Consider the following 13,723-nt stretch of genomic DNA (forward strand, 5'->3'; position numbering starts at 1 on the left):
CTTTTCAAATTACAAGTTATGAATTTATGCTGCACGGTTAAACACTTTTTGTAGCTTTTCAGCCTGACAGTACAAAGTGCTAGTTATACATGACATAATGAAGTCGTACAAGACAGAAATGAATTATTCATGAAATAGGTTATACTTATTCTGAAAATTTTTGCATGTATTATTTTTCATGTATTATTCTATATAACTGGAAAGAAAAACTGGGAACAAAGTGTGTGGGAGGTCTTCACAGACAAATAATTCCAAACACACAAAATATTCTAACTGTTACCATTTCTCAAACTGGTACAGTTCAATCTCACCCTGTCAAATTCAGGGCTAATAATCTGCTGCTGTTTGGGATGGATATAATGAGAAAGTAGTTTCCTAGCATGTTTGAGATGGATATAATAGCAAAATAAACTCTTAACCTGATGCAAGAACTTGAAAAAAGGAATACAATGCATGTTTTTGTCAGAGCTACTGTATTGTAGAATAAAAAGCACCACCTGAATCTAAACTTTACTCTTGAACCTTAAAAATCACATTTTCTTCCCACTTAAAATGATACCTTAATTAGGTGTGTCTTTAAATTATTATAGAAGTAAAAGAATATGAAACAAGTTACTCCTAAATTACTTTGCTTGGTGAAATGGTATTTTTAAGGTGAGCAAACAATAAATTCATGTTTTTCATATGTCAAAATTTACTAATTTTCACTATTGAAAGTAAGAGGTATTTTTCCAATAGAGGCGACTCTTGAGTGATTTCTGTGCACACATTCTTGCTCTGTTCCTGAAGAATGTTCCATTTATAAAACAAAATATATAAAGAACTGTTTTATGAATTCAGTTATGACAATAGAGGAAAGAATGAGCAAAGGAGAATATCAAGAGTAGAAAAATTTCTTTGCAATGGGCAAGGCGCTACAAATACACCTCACACTCTTGAAAGTATGGCGTTTGTTCTCTGTGCTGAACAAAAATGCATAAAGCAACTCAGTCCTTCAGAGGTCTGGATCTTGTCTGCTTTGATATGAACACTGAGACGAGTGTTTGGAGCGCTGTTCCTGATAAGAAATAAAATGAAGTAGGGGAAGGCATTTGAACAGTGCAGGGATAGTCACACTTGTAACAACTAAAGAGTTTCATACAGAGTAATTTCAAAAGCAAAATCATTACAAAGGGAACAAAATGTACTTTCCAAAGAGCTTTATCTGACACTGGCAACATTATTCTAATGTTAGTAACATATGCTAGTTACATAGTCTCTGTTTCGATTGTTTATGCAATCTACTATCTGTGCCAGAATCCTAATAACTGCAAAGCTAAGCATCATGTTTGTGCCTTCTTATCCTTTTCCTTTCTCATCTATAGTCTCAATTTTTAGAAGTTTTGCTGTTTCTATGTTTACTTTTAACTTCCAAAGAGGAGGATCATAGATGTGTAGAAAGCAAGAGGGGTAAGGTTAACCTTAGTAAACTGAGGGAGATATGGAAAGAAAAAAAATGCAGATTTCTGAGGACCCAAAAAGACTAGGACAACACTCTAAGAAATAGTTTCAATGTGGGCTTCTTTCCAAGTTTTCTGAATCACTGCTATTTCATCCCACACAATCACATGCTAGTGGTCTGCAAGGAGAGAGAAAACTCCATGCAACAGGACAGGCAGGGCTAGAAAAGAGCTTTGTTGAAAAGGACTAGCGGGGAAGTTATCTTGATGGCCCATAAGTTTAATGTGAGTCAGCAATGTACCCTGTTGTGACAAAGGTTAACCACATACTGGGCTGCATTAGCAAAAGCTTAGCCAGCAGATCAAGAAAGTCAATTATTTCTCTTTATTCAGCACTATGGAGGCTGCATTTGAAATACAGTGATCAGGTCAGGGCTTCCCTAGATGACATACGTTGCCAAATAAACTCCAATAGGACATAAGGAAAAAATTATTTCCAAAGAAGGGTTAAGAACTGAAACAAATGTCCAAATGGATTGTGCCATCTCCACCATGGAAACATTCAAAACCCAACTAAGGAAGGCCCTGAGCCACTTCAACTACTGCTGAAGTGCTCTGTTCTTATCAGGAGTTGGGACTAGGTAACCTTCCAATCTGAATTATGCTATGAACTATAAGGAAATCTATTTTCCTACTTATTCACAAAGCAATTACAATGCCATAATTCTGCAGTCATTTTTATGCAGCATAGACCAGCTAAATAAAGAGATTCATTATGGTTCCCTTGCTCAACCATTCATTCCCATCCTTATATTAACTCCTCACTTGTGCCAACATAAAAGTTTGTGTTTGCAGGTGGTAAACTAGGCAGAAAACCTTGTTCCAAGTTAAAAATGGAATATTTATTTTGCTTGCTCCTCTGCCATCACCTCCCTTTGTCCAGCACAACTGTTTGTGTGGGCACAGCATAGGTAAAAGTAATCTGGGGAAGGCTGAAATGCCTCTTTTGTCAGCTTCAGGAGTTTAAAGTGATGGTTAAACTATAGCATAAATTTCTCTCGCTTATTCACAGCCAATGCCCTTCAGCTCTCTTGTAATAAACTGTTTCTGTGGGTATAATCTCTCCTTGTGGTTTCTGCTCAGTTAGCTCACCTCAGGCAATGAGCTGTGGCCTGTTACATCTGCTGTGTGATATTAACCACATCAGAAGTCAAATTTTCAAAAATGTCAAACAATTTTTCATCCCTCATTTTTTTTTAATTCCTTATTTACAGGGCACTAAGGGCCTCACATGCCCTAGAAGGGCTCCAGCTTTATTAACTACAACATTATGACAAGATTCAAATCCACTGAAAATAATTTATGCTGAACCTTTTTTCATTTTAAGTGGAGGAACCTAAGAGAAGTAGTCACTGAAAATATTGCTCTTAATCACTGTGCTGGATGTCTTTATAAGCATAATATCTTTGTAACTTTAAAGGACAGTGGAAGAGAAAAAAAAATTAGTTTTGGGAAGTAACCAGATAATAGTGTTACAATGGCATAATGTTAAGCTGCTACAAGTGTTCACCAGCTCTAGCTGTTCCAGGCCTGCGAATTCCTTCTGTCTGGCCACTGGAGCCCAGCCTGGTTCCCAGGGATCTGGGGCCTCTATTCAGACTGATGGACATGGCTGATGCTTTTCCCTTTGTGGAAAAGGTAAGTATGTATCCCAGAAACACACAGACACACCGACACGTGGACACACACATACACAGGCGACACGAACACAGCTGTTCACATAAGCAGCCACAGATAAGGCATTGCCCCAACAGGCCCCACACTCAGGACTCACATCAGACACAGGCACACACAGACACATCCCCTTCTCCTCTTGGGCTGGCAGAGGCAGAAGGTCACTAGTGCTGCACACACACTGCACTGCTCAAGTTCACAGAATCACAGAATTGTTGGGGTTGGAAGCGATATCTGGAGATCATCTAATCCAGCCCCTGTACTAAAGCAGGTTCACCTTACAGCAGGTTGCACAGGATTGTGTCCAGGCTGTTTTTTAATATCTCTGGGGAAGGAGACTCCACAACCTCTCTGGGCAGCATGTTCCAGTGTTCTGTCACCATCACAGTAAAGCACTTTTTCCTCATATTCAGATGGAACTTCCTGTGTTTCAGTTTTGGCCTATTGCTCCTTGCCCTGTTGCTGGGAAACATCAAAAAGAGCTTGGCTCTGTCATCTTTATACCCTTCCTTAAGATATTTGTATACATTGGTAAGATCCCCCTCAGTTATCTATTTGCCAGGCTAAATAGGCCCAGCTCTCTCAGCCTTTTCTCATAAGAGAGGTGCTCAAGTCCCTATCATCTTCATAGCCCTCCACAGGACCCTCTCCAGTTTTTCTTGAACTGAAGGAGCCCAGAACTGGACACAGCATTCCAGATGCAGCCTCACTAGTGCTTAGTAGATGGGCAGGATCACCTCCCTTGACCTGCTGGCAATGCTTGTCCTAATGCACCCCAGGATACCATTGGCCTTCCTGGCCACAAGGACACACTGCTGGCTCATGGACAGCTTGTTGTCCACCAGGACTCCCAGGTCCGTCTCCACAGAGCTGCTTTCCAGCAGGTTGGCCCCCAGCCTGGGGTTATTCTTCCCGAAGTGCAGGACCCTGCATTTGCCTTTGTTGAGCTTCATTAGGTTCCTCTCTGCCCAACTCTCCAGCCTGTCCAGGTTTCACTGAATGGCAGCAAAATCTTTTGGTGTGTCAGCCACTCCTCCCAGTCCTGTATCATCTACAAACTTGCTGTCCCTTCATCCAGGTCTTTGATGAATAAGTTGAACAAGGCTGGACCCAATACTGAACCCCAAGGAACAATGCTAAGCTACATGCCTCCAACTAGACTCTCTATCTCTGATCACTACCCTCTGAGACCTACCAATCAGCCAGTTCCCAATCCTCCTCATTGTCCATTCATCTAACACACGCTTCCTTAGCTGTACACAAGCATACACACATTTATAGATCCCCTGAGCACTGGCACAGCCCCTTTGCTCACCCTGCACCCCTTCCTGGATCCTGGCCCCCTTACTCATCCCACAAGCTCCCGACTCACTGGTTGATCCTGCTGGATGCTCACTGCACACACACAGCACTCACACACTTGTCCCACCAGCACCCCACACTCATGGGTTCCCTCAAATACCAGCATAGACCCTCTGCCCACCTGATATCCCTGGCTGGACCCAGCGTCTCCTACTCCCTAGTGGGTTCAGCTTGGAGTTTGCCAGTGACTACATATGCACAACACACATGGTTTGGGGCAGGTATGGCATTTAGAACTGGAGTTTTTGCTCATACACAGATTTAGTGTGTGGCTGCTGAGAAGTCATTTGAGCTACTTTAGTCTTCATTTCCTTTTCTCCTTTTCTTCAGGAGGCAGTGAGCCTGCCCACTTCATAGTGCCGTTCTAAAGATCAGCACGCTTGAGTTTTGAGGTTGTCAGACATTTGAGTCAAAAGGCTTGAAAAAAAAAAAAAGAAGATAGAGAATATCTTGATGAAGATACTGAATAAAAGCTCCCTTCAAAGCAAAAGGAAGGAATAGGGAAGATTAAAAAAGGCACCTCACCTGAGAGGTTCAAAGCACAAAAGAGAAGGACGGAATTCCTTTTTTTTATCCAGCCTGTCAGGTGCCCACATTAGCAGGTCATCTCAGCAGCAAAAGAGAATCAACATTTATGATGTTCAGAAAGCAATTTATGTTACATGTCATTACTTATTAGAGGCACTTAATCAGCTACACTTAAGAGTAAGAAGCCTTTCCTAGTCCAGGCATTCGCTGGCTATCAGAGCTAGACTTGATGTGTACACCAACCCCTCATCTACCACTGAGCACTCACAGAAATGGAATGCGCATTTGGGGACGACAGACACAGTACATTTCAGTTGTTCCCTTATCTAGAAAGCTGGGAATGATATTAAAATGAACCACACTAGAAAGGTGTAAATACAGCCTTCCTGACTGTTTTTTTACAGCCTCCACTTGCTTTTTCAGAGTCACCAAGGATCTGTATCTGAGTAAAAAGTGAACTGGAGCCTAAATCCCATTCCAGTAATGTATTCATAACCTTCACATACTGCAAAACTCTGAAGAACTTCAGTTCTTAGTCTAGATTGCCTTGGTCTGTGCACATAGCTAACCCTAAGTCAGGATCACTGAGAAAAACACACAGACCACTCACCTCTGAAGAATATGAGATACTCACACAGAACCACAGAATAAGAGAGTCACAGATTAACAGAATGGCAATGGTTGGAAGGGACCACTGGAGGTCATCCAGTTCATACTTCCTGCTCAGGCAGGGTCCCTTAGAGCATGTTACTCAGGATTCTGTCCAGACAGCTTTTGAATATCTCCAGCGAGGGAAACTCCACAACGTCTCTGGGTAATCTGTTCCAGTGCACGGTCACCTGCACTGCAAAGAAGTTTTTCCTCCTATTCAGGTGGAACTTTCTGTATTCCAGTTTCTGCCCGTTGCCTCTTGTCCTCTCGCCTAACCACTGAGAGGAGCCTGGCTCCATTCTCTTGACACTGTCCCTTCAGATACACGCCTGATACTCCTGGCTCTTAACCCTTCTCTATTTCCCTTCTCATATGACTGCTGTTGGCTGACTTTTCAGTTTGGTCTCTGTTTTTCAGTTTGTCAATTGTCTAGGACTTTTCTGTCTCTCAAAAGAGATTTAAGAATTGCCTCATGAAGGGACAGGGCACCTTGGTGATTCGCCTCCCTGCTTAGCTAGTATCCCTCTCCAAGTAGAAAGACAATTGACAAATGAGATTTATAACACTACAGGACTCCCTACTGTGGCTGCTACATAACAACTACTACCTGTCATTAAAAGTCTCTCAGAAGCTTTTACTAAACTTGGAAAAAAAACTTTGCAGTGGTTGGTGCTCCAGAAGGTACAGTAAGTTTTATAAAGAATTTTTGCAGACTTTAGACACCTTGGTGTTCATGCAATACTGATATATTTCCGTATTGACTTATGATAATTTCTAGTAAATCTAGCCCTTTGTCAAGAAAAAAGATATAATTTTTTTCCTTTGAGGAATAAAATATATAGAAATTTCACGTTCCCTTACCACGTAAGATAATTAGATATTATTTGTTTCATTATTAAGATTGTTAAGGTTGGATATGTCCTCCCAGTAGGTATCTCTATTAAGATTATACATCTATGTCCAACATTAATCAGCTCCACACACTTTTAAAATGTGTCATTTGGCTAACACTGAAGGCCTTAAAGGAGACCATATCAACCCAAAGAAACACTTTATATTCTCAGCTACTTGATAATGTATAGATGTAAAGACAGATTTAAACTTTCTAAACCTAGTTTTTAGACTTTTTAAACTGTATTGCTTGTCTTCACTTCCCCTTTTATTGCTTTCAGCTAATTTTGTGTTGAAGACTATGAGCAAGCAGGTGTAATGAGAAGAAACAGAAGAGGACTCACAGAACATGGACTACATTTTTCAATATTAGGCATAATCTAGTGTGTATTTCTAAATTACACATATAGAAACTAACAGAATGTAAATGACTGTGTGCAACAGCAATACCTGACTTGTACTGCACAGGAGGTATTGGATTAATGAATCAACTGCATATTTCAAGTTTTGAGTGTCTAGTTTTGAAATTTTAGCCCATATATCCATTTACTCCAATAAGTAGCAGTAATAAGTAAATCACTTTTATCTGTTTAAATGGTACTTATGCAAGGAAAATGGACAGACATTTGGACAAGAGGAAAATGGTTGTTTTAGCTCTTTTTGTCTCTATCTGGAGACGTATTCCATAATGCAAAAACAGAGGCTACAAAAAACTCTTAAAATACTGGAGTATGAAGTGTTATCTGTAAGAAAAAAAAAAGAAAACTCACAGACAGCTTGTTTATGACTTTAAGAGTGTAAACACACATCTATTTTATTTAATTCGGTAATCCTCTGACAAAACTTGTGATGTGTTTGATCATCAGACTTCTTGTTCAGCTTCCATCATAGAAGTATCTCTGCTTTCCTCAGGGGTATTGACAGCTGGCAGCAATCAAAGTCATCTAACTGCCAGTATCTCATTTAAAGGGAATGACATTCAGCTACAAAACACCAAAATTACTTTAAATCACTGCACAGTACTGTACTATGCATCTCAATGAAAAAATACAACCTCTCTTAGAAATGGAGACATTTAGACCCTTTTTTCTGGGAAGGGTTTTGTTCGCTAACCAGTACCTCAAAGGTGAGCAGTGCACGACATCACTTGTTCTTGAGCGAGACTCAGGCATAAGTCAGCCATGTCTATCATAATCCACTTTGAATATGTTGTCTTTGAGTTAAACAATATGAAGCAATCTTCTTCAGAATTAGTGTAATCGGTTTATCTGTGGCCTTTCAAACAGAAGCAGCATAGTTCAGTAAATCACACTTTCAAAACAAATCATTCCACCAATCTGGCTTTTGTTTGTGGCAAGCCAAGTACAAGTTGTCCTATAATGTGCTGGAGTAGAGTCCCATGTAATTTTTCTTCTTCCTTCTATCTTGTTTTCTAGGATTCTTAAAGAAGAAAAGTCAAACCAACAAGTTTTTTAATGACAGGGATAGAAGGCGAGAGAACTTTTCCTGAAAATTTCCAGTGATATAAGGTTCTCTCAGCACCTTGTCCTGACTGAAAAATGTTGGGACCTTAGTCTCCTAACTATACACTTAACAGTGTATATTAAATAGCCTAGAACTACAAAGTGGCTCTCCAGCAATTCCCAGCTTGTCCCAGTGTCAGGTTTCGATATAGCACAACTCTAGAAAAGTGAAAAGGACAAAATGAATGACCCATTACTCTAGGGAATTATATATACTGCTGTACTGATGGACTAACTGGGACTAGTGATGGGACTGGCACAATCTTTTTCTGTGATGTACATACACTGTCATCACTTGTAACTTCTGCAGAGTAGTGGGGTCAGTTTTGGTTTTTACTTAGCATGTTGGTAATGTCCTGGTTACCAGAGTATGAACAGGTCTGTATTGAAATTTCAACCCATGTGTTTCTCTATCATATGCCTATCATCTTTTTAGTCCTTCAAGTCTGTAGTTTCAGAGCACTGTAGGCTCCTTAAGCCTATTTTGGCCCTCCTAAATTCAGTTCTCAGGCAAATAGCTGCGTCATGCTTTTATGTATTAATTCGGAATCTTCAGCTGTTTACTTTAGTTTCCATTTTCCATCAGGATTTTTCTCAGATGTCTCTTCTTTCCTGACATTATACATTTGGCTTCTGCATCACTCACAGACTCTTAAATAATTTCATATTTTTTTAAAAATGCATAACATATTTGGGTAGAAGGACCCATCCTCAGTCAGGATTCACAGTATATTGACATGATGAAGTTACTTAAACATTTAGCTTAAGATAATTAAAAGCTATGAAGCATAACAAGTGACATAAACAGATACAGTTGGAAGTAAAGGATGTTCTGATGGTCTTCCTCCTCATTCAGTGCTTAGATGGCAAATATAAATGTTCCTTAAATCTTTCATTTTTCTTTCAGAATCCAGGTTAAAGTTCTAGTGATCTTTTACATCCTAGTTACATCCTTTTTACATCTTTTACTACATCCTAGTTTTCAACTCAGATTATTTCCTCTACCATTTACTCATAATACTTGTGTTCAACAGCCATGGTAGGGAAAAGCACTTAGATGGGATCTTATTTATTCAGTGACAAGTTCCAAATGTTTCTGCATAACAGAACAGACATTATTGTAGTTCCTCCTTTGGCTCCCTAATTCAAACTGAGCTACCTATTACAACAGCTCCTAATTCTTCACATTTCTCTCTCTCTTTTAACATGACATATTTACTATAGTCTGAAGTAACTGATTAAAAACAAAACAAAACCTCAAAACCAAAAAGAAGCAAACAAAAAACCCCAATCTGAATTTACAGGTCAGTTCAAAAAGTTGAATACATCCTCTATGTCATATTCATTGAATAGCCTACTGGTCAGATTACCCAGCTCATAAACTGTAAATTATAAGTCTTTTTTGTGCACAATGAAAGAGATGAACAACAGCATGAAATACGTGAAGCTATGAGTTGTCCAGTACCAAAATGGACAAAAGTCCAATTCCGAGGACTGCAATCAAGAGCTACAGAATTACCATTGACTCAGGTTGCTTCCATGGAATATTCTACAAAAGAATTTATCCAACAAAACCTTGAAGTAGGGGAGTGCTGGTATTGCTATCTACTCACTCCCAGAATAAATAACTCCACTGATCCAGAAAACTGACTACATTTCTTGTAGCTATAAAAATTAATCAAAATTTGATCTGTAGTCTTTTACATTTTTCTCTGCCACTTTTTCTTATATCTGTATGCTTTTCTAAACCTATTTTGCAACAAGTTAAGTTTTTGCACATAGGATTAGAAGGCAGACATAGAACAGTTAAATAATAGTTACTCATTTTTTTCCAGTTTCATTTCTGATCCCCTCATGCATTTTTATGCCTTGGTATTGTAGAAACTCTGCCTTTGTACAGTTATCCTAAGCTGAGTATTGCATCACTCAAAGCCTAGGTAAATCAAGAGTAGAGAGATTAAAAAATGTTACTGCAGCTGTTTATTATTTTTCCCTTGAGGTGACATCAGATATCAAACCCTTGCAATTTTTAAAACTGAGCCAAGGTATATACTGCAGCAGATTGCCCATCTGGTGTGACTTCAGAATATTAAAATCTTCTGCAGGCTATCAGCACACAGACGAGTCAAAATCTTTGCAATCACCCAGACATCTTATTTCACACTACACAGAGTTGTGTGATCTCAAATTAAGATGTTCAAAATCACCATTATTAGTTTGTGATGAATGTTGATCATATCACCCAACCACAACAGTTCTGCATTTCAGCTGTAGCTGTCCAGCCAATACACAGTTACTGAAAAAACGTTTTGTCTGTGATCCAAAATCTTACAGGAAATCAAGAACTGTCATTTACAGAGTGTGAAATCAAACAACTTTCTAGACTCTGTTGAACATTGTCACTGTAGATTAATGCCATACAACTCCTAAGTGATTGCAAAGCCATGATTTACATAGGTTGAATCTGAATGAATATAGCTTGTATAATCTCCCAGTTTAAAATAAATGGTTGTACAATGACAGACTTTGGTTTTAGATACACAGACCACTTTCCTCTATTTCCACCTAAAACATAAGTATTATGTTAATTATAATAATAAATATTGTAAATATATATTTATATAGTATATATAAAAATTATATCCATCTCCACCTCTCTTTCACAAACCATACTAGAAGACATGGGGATAAAATACTCAATTATGAGACTGTGCACATGTATAGTTCAAAGCTAGAAAATACCACGAGTCTGAAAGCTGTATTAAACAATGTAAATTATAAATATATGGATTATTTAGTAAATATGGTGAACAGTGAGAAATTACAACAGGTACTTAGTTACTTCTAGTCTTATTTGAAGAGTGGAAACTTAAATATGGAAATTAAGTATTATTTATTCTGATATATCTGTTCTGGTTAGTTTTCTCATGTAAATGCAGGCAGAAACTCAAAGAAAAAGTATAGAAATCAAATAGAGTTTAGGTGTTCTGGTTTTTGCATGTAACAAAAGTATCAATCTCTGTGTATTAATCAAGATGTTTATTACTGTAAAATGTAAGGGTTCTAGAGCTGTAAGTGTTTTGAATGAAAACAAGGCAATGCCCCCAAAGCTTGCTGTCTCTTTGTAGAAGACAGAAAGGAGATACATATAATATGAGGAGCCACACCTAGCTGTGAGAAAGCCTGTATCTAAAGTCTTCATTTCTATGGGCAGATTGGTGAAGGAACATTCTAAAGAAAGACTTAAAAAATAATAGTGAAGTTGCTTGTGGATGTTTACATGTGACATCTTCAATAGAGTGAATGTCATCTGGGGAGAATGCACAAAGGTACCAGTTCAGAAATCTAACAAATTAATGATGGGACTGCTGTCTTGTACTCACTAGAGAGTTAACTTCTTCACATTGCAAAAATTTCCAAGGTTGAATGGGAAGTTCTGCAGATGAGAAAAATCAATATATTATAACAGAAAAAAAGGGAAAAAATTATAAAAGAGAAGGATGGAATAGATTTTGACAAGAGAATATGTCAGGACACTTAGGTTAGTAGCAGCATCAATCCTTTTAACCACTATCCACGTAAGTCTGTACAACAGGAGAGTACATTTGCAACTTAACACTTCTCACAGTTTGTGAAGTAGTTTAATATCCATACTGATAAAAGCCTGAAGCAAAAGGAGTAAAGGAACGAGTCATTAAACCTTTTAGGGGAAAAAAAATCTGTCTTCAGTTTTCAGACTATCAAAAACTATTTTCAGAGATGTGCAGATTACCTTGGAAGTATCATTATTCAAAATTTTATTCTATGAGGATCACAAGAGAATTTTATTGTTAATTCCAAGGAGTCCTTAACGTTGCTATTAAATATATCTGCGTTTTCTGAATTAATATGAATATGTATAATAAAATCTATTGAAAGAGAGTGAATTTATTGACTGAAAATTGCTGAAATCCCCAGAAGAGTTTGAAAAACTGAGATTTACCTCACTTGCCTTCAGCACATAAAATGTACTCTTCTAGTCTAAGCCAGGTATTGAAGAGTCTTCTATAGTCAGTGAAGACATTGAAGGATCTCCACAGGTTCTTTCCATTTGTTTCGGGAAACTCCACAAAAGAGTTTGGCGTAATAAACACTTGAAGAAAAGTACCAAGATCAGTGTTTACAGAGCCATTGTGCTGTCTACTCTCTTATGTGGTTCCGAATCACGGGTAATCTACTGCCACCACCTGCGTCTCCTAGAACGCTTCCATCAACATACTTTCTCATTTCTCATTTCCATATATAAGCCTGCCTGCTGCTTTTGCTGCAGAGCTCTTTGCCCTGTACACTGCTCTTGTTCCTGTGCATGCTGTTCTTCTGAAAATACTCTGTCTTCGTGCTCTATTCTTAGTTTCAGTGAAGAATGCAAAAGAGTTGACCAGTGTACTGCTCTTAATCATGTACGTTTTGAACCACCTTTGGGACAACATTCTTCCTTTTTTCATGTTGTAGTTTTTATAAAGAAAGCTGTTTGAAAGTAAATATCATCCACCCAAATCCTGTATCTGGACTGTAAGAGCATGGCTGCCTTTATTAATCTTCCAGTATGGTCAACATGGGGCAAGCCTGTGCACATGTTCCTATTCTGTCTCTTTTAATGGGACAAAAGTAAATATTTGTTGGTGCCTTTCTAACTGGAAAACCTGCATCTATCTGAAGTCCAGAGCTGAAGCTCAACATAATGGTAAGCAACTTTATGAGCACTTAGTAGGGTATAGTGATTGACCTTCTTATGAATTCCTTCTTGATTTTTAATCTTGTCTAAGGCTATCCTAACTTCTTTGAGGAGATCCTCAAAGAGGAAATTGGCACCAGCATGATTGTTCAATACAAAGGGAAGTGAACTCATGAATGAAAATGAATACAGTTTTGTAGACAGATAGGGATAAGGAATTACATTATTTTTCAGAAACTGATGGACACATACATAAACATGGACTTTTTCTTTCAGATTAATGGTGGCTGTAGAAGTAACAAGAAAAACCCTTGAGCCTCATGAGGCTATTCATGGGATTCACAAACAGGATGGATTCCTGCATGTATCATATCACATCACAGAAAAGAAGATAGATCTTCACTCTGTCAGATATGAACCCTGCTGATCCCAATCTGCAGTGTGACTTCTGAGCTTCACCTATCTCATCGCTGTGAATATGCTAAATCATCCCTAGACTGTGTCTGACTCTCATTAACTTCACTGGAACTGATCCTGACCCTGATTTTTGGCATGACTTCCTGGCTTGATTTCCTCAGACCTGCTTCATCATCATAAAATTGCCTGACGGTCTGGACGTGGCTACCATCCCTGGGCTGGTCTTTCTTGCCTCGGTTGGGGTCAGTCCTGCTGGCCATAGTATCTCCCTCAGCACCACATACCTTAGGGAGAGCTGGTGCTCACCATGCCCTGACACTTAAACAGAGGCTGAGATTCTGCTCTCTCTAATTTTTTTATTTATGGGGTAACAAAAACTACGTTGACTGCCCTGTGTTTTTCTTGGCAAATATACCTTTGTTTCATAAGTCTTCATTTTGGTTAGGTCGTTGTACAATGAACCA

General features: G+C 38.6%; 1 long non-coding RNA gene across 1 annotated transcript in view; it reads left to right on the top strand.

The window, feature by feature from the left end:
* The window catches only part of LOC108639459, a 55,679-nt gene extending 41,956 nt beyond the window's left edge, over positions 1 to 13,723 (top strand). Inside the window, exon 3 of the long non-coding RNA XR_001920524.2 lies at positions 13,119 to 13,723. This is a non-coding gene — a long non-coding RNA (uncharacterized LOC108639459). The remainder of the gene's footprint in view (positions 1 to 13,118) is intronic.

The sequence above is a fragment of the Manacus vitellinus genome, unplaced genomic scaffold, assembly GCF_001715985.3.
Source record: "Manacus vitellinus isolate BGI_N305 unplaced genomic scaffold, ASM171598v3 scaffold_2_pilon, whole genome shotgun sequence".
Classification (NCBI taxonomy): domain Eukaryota; kingdom Metazoa; phylum Chordata; class Aves; order Passeriformes; family Pipridae; genus Manacus; species Manacus vitellinus.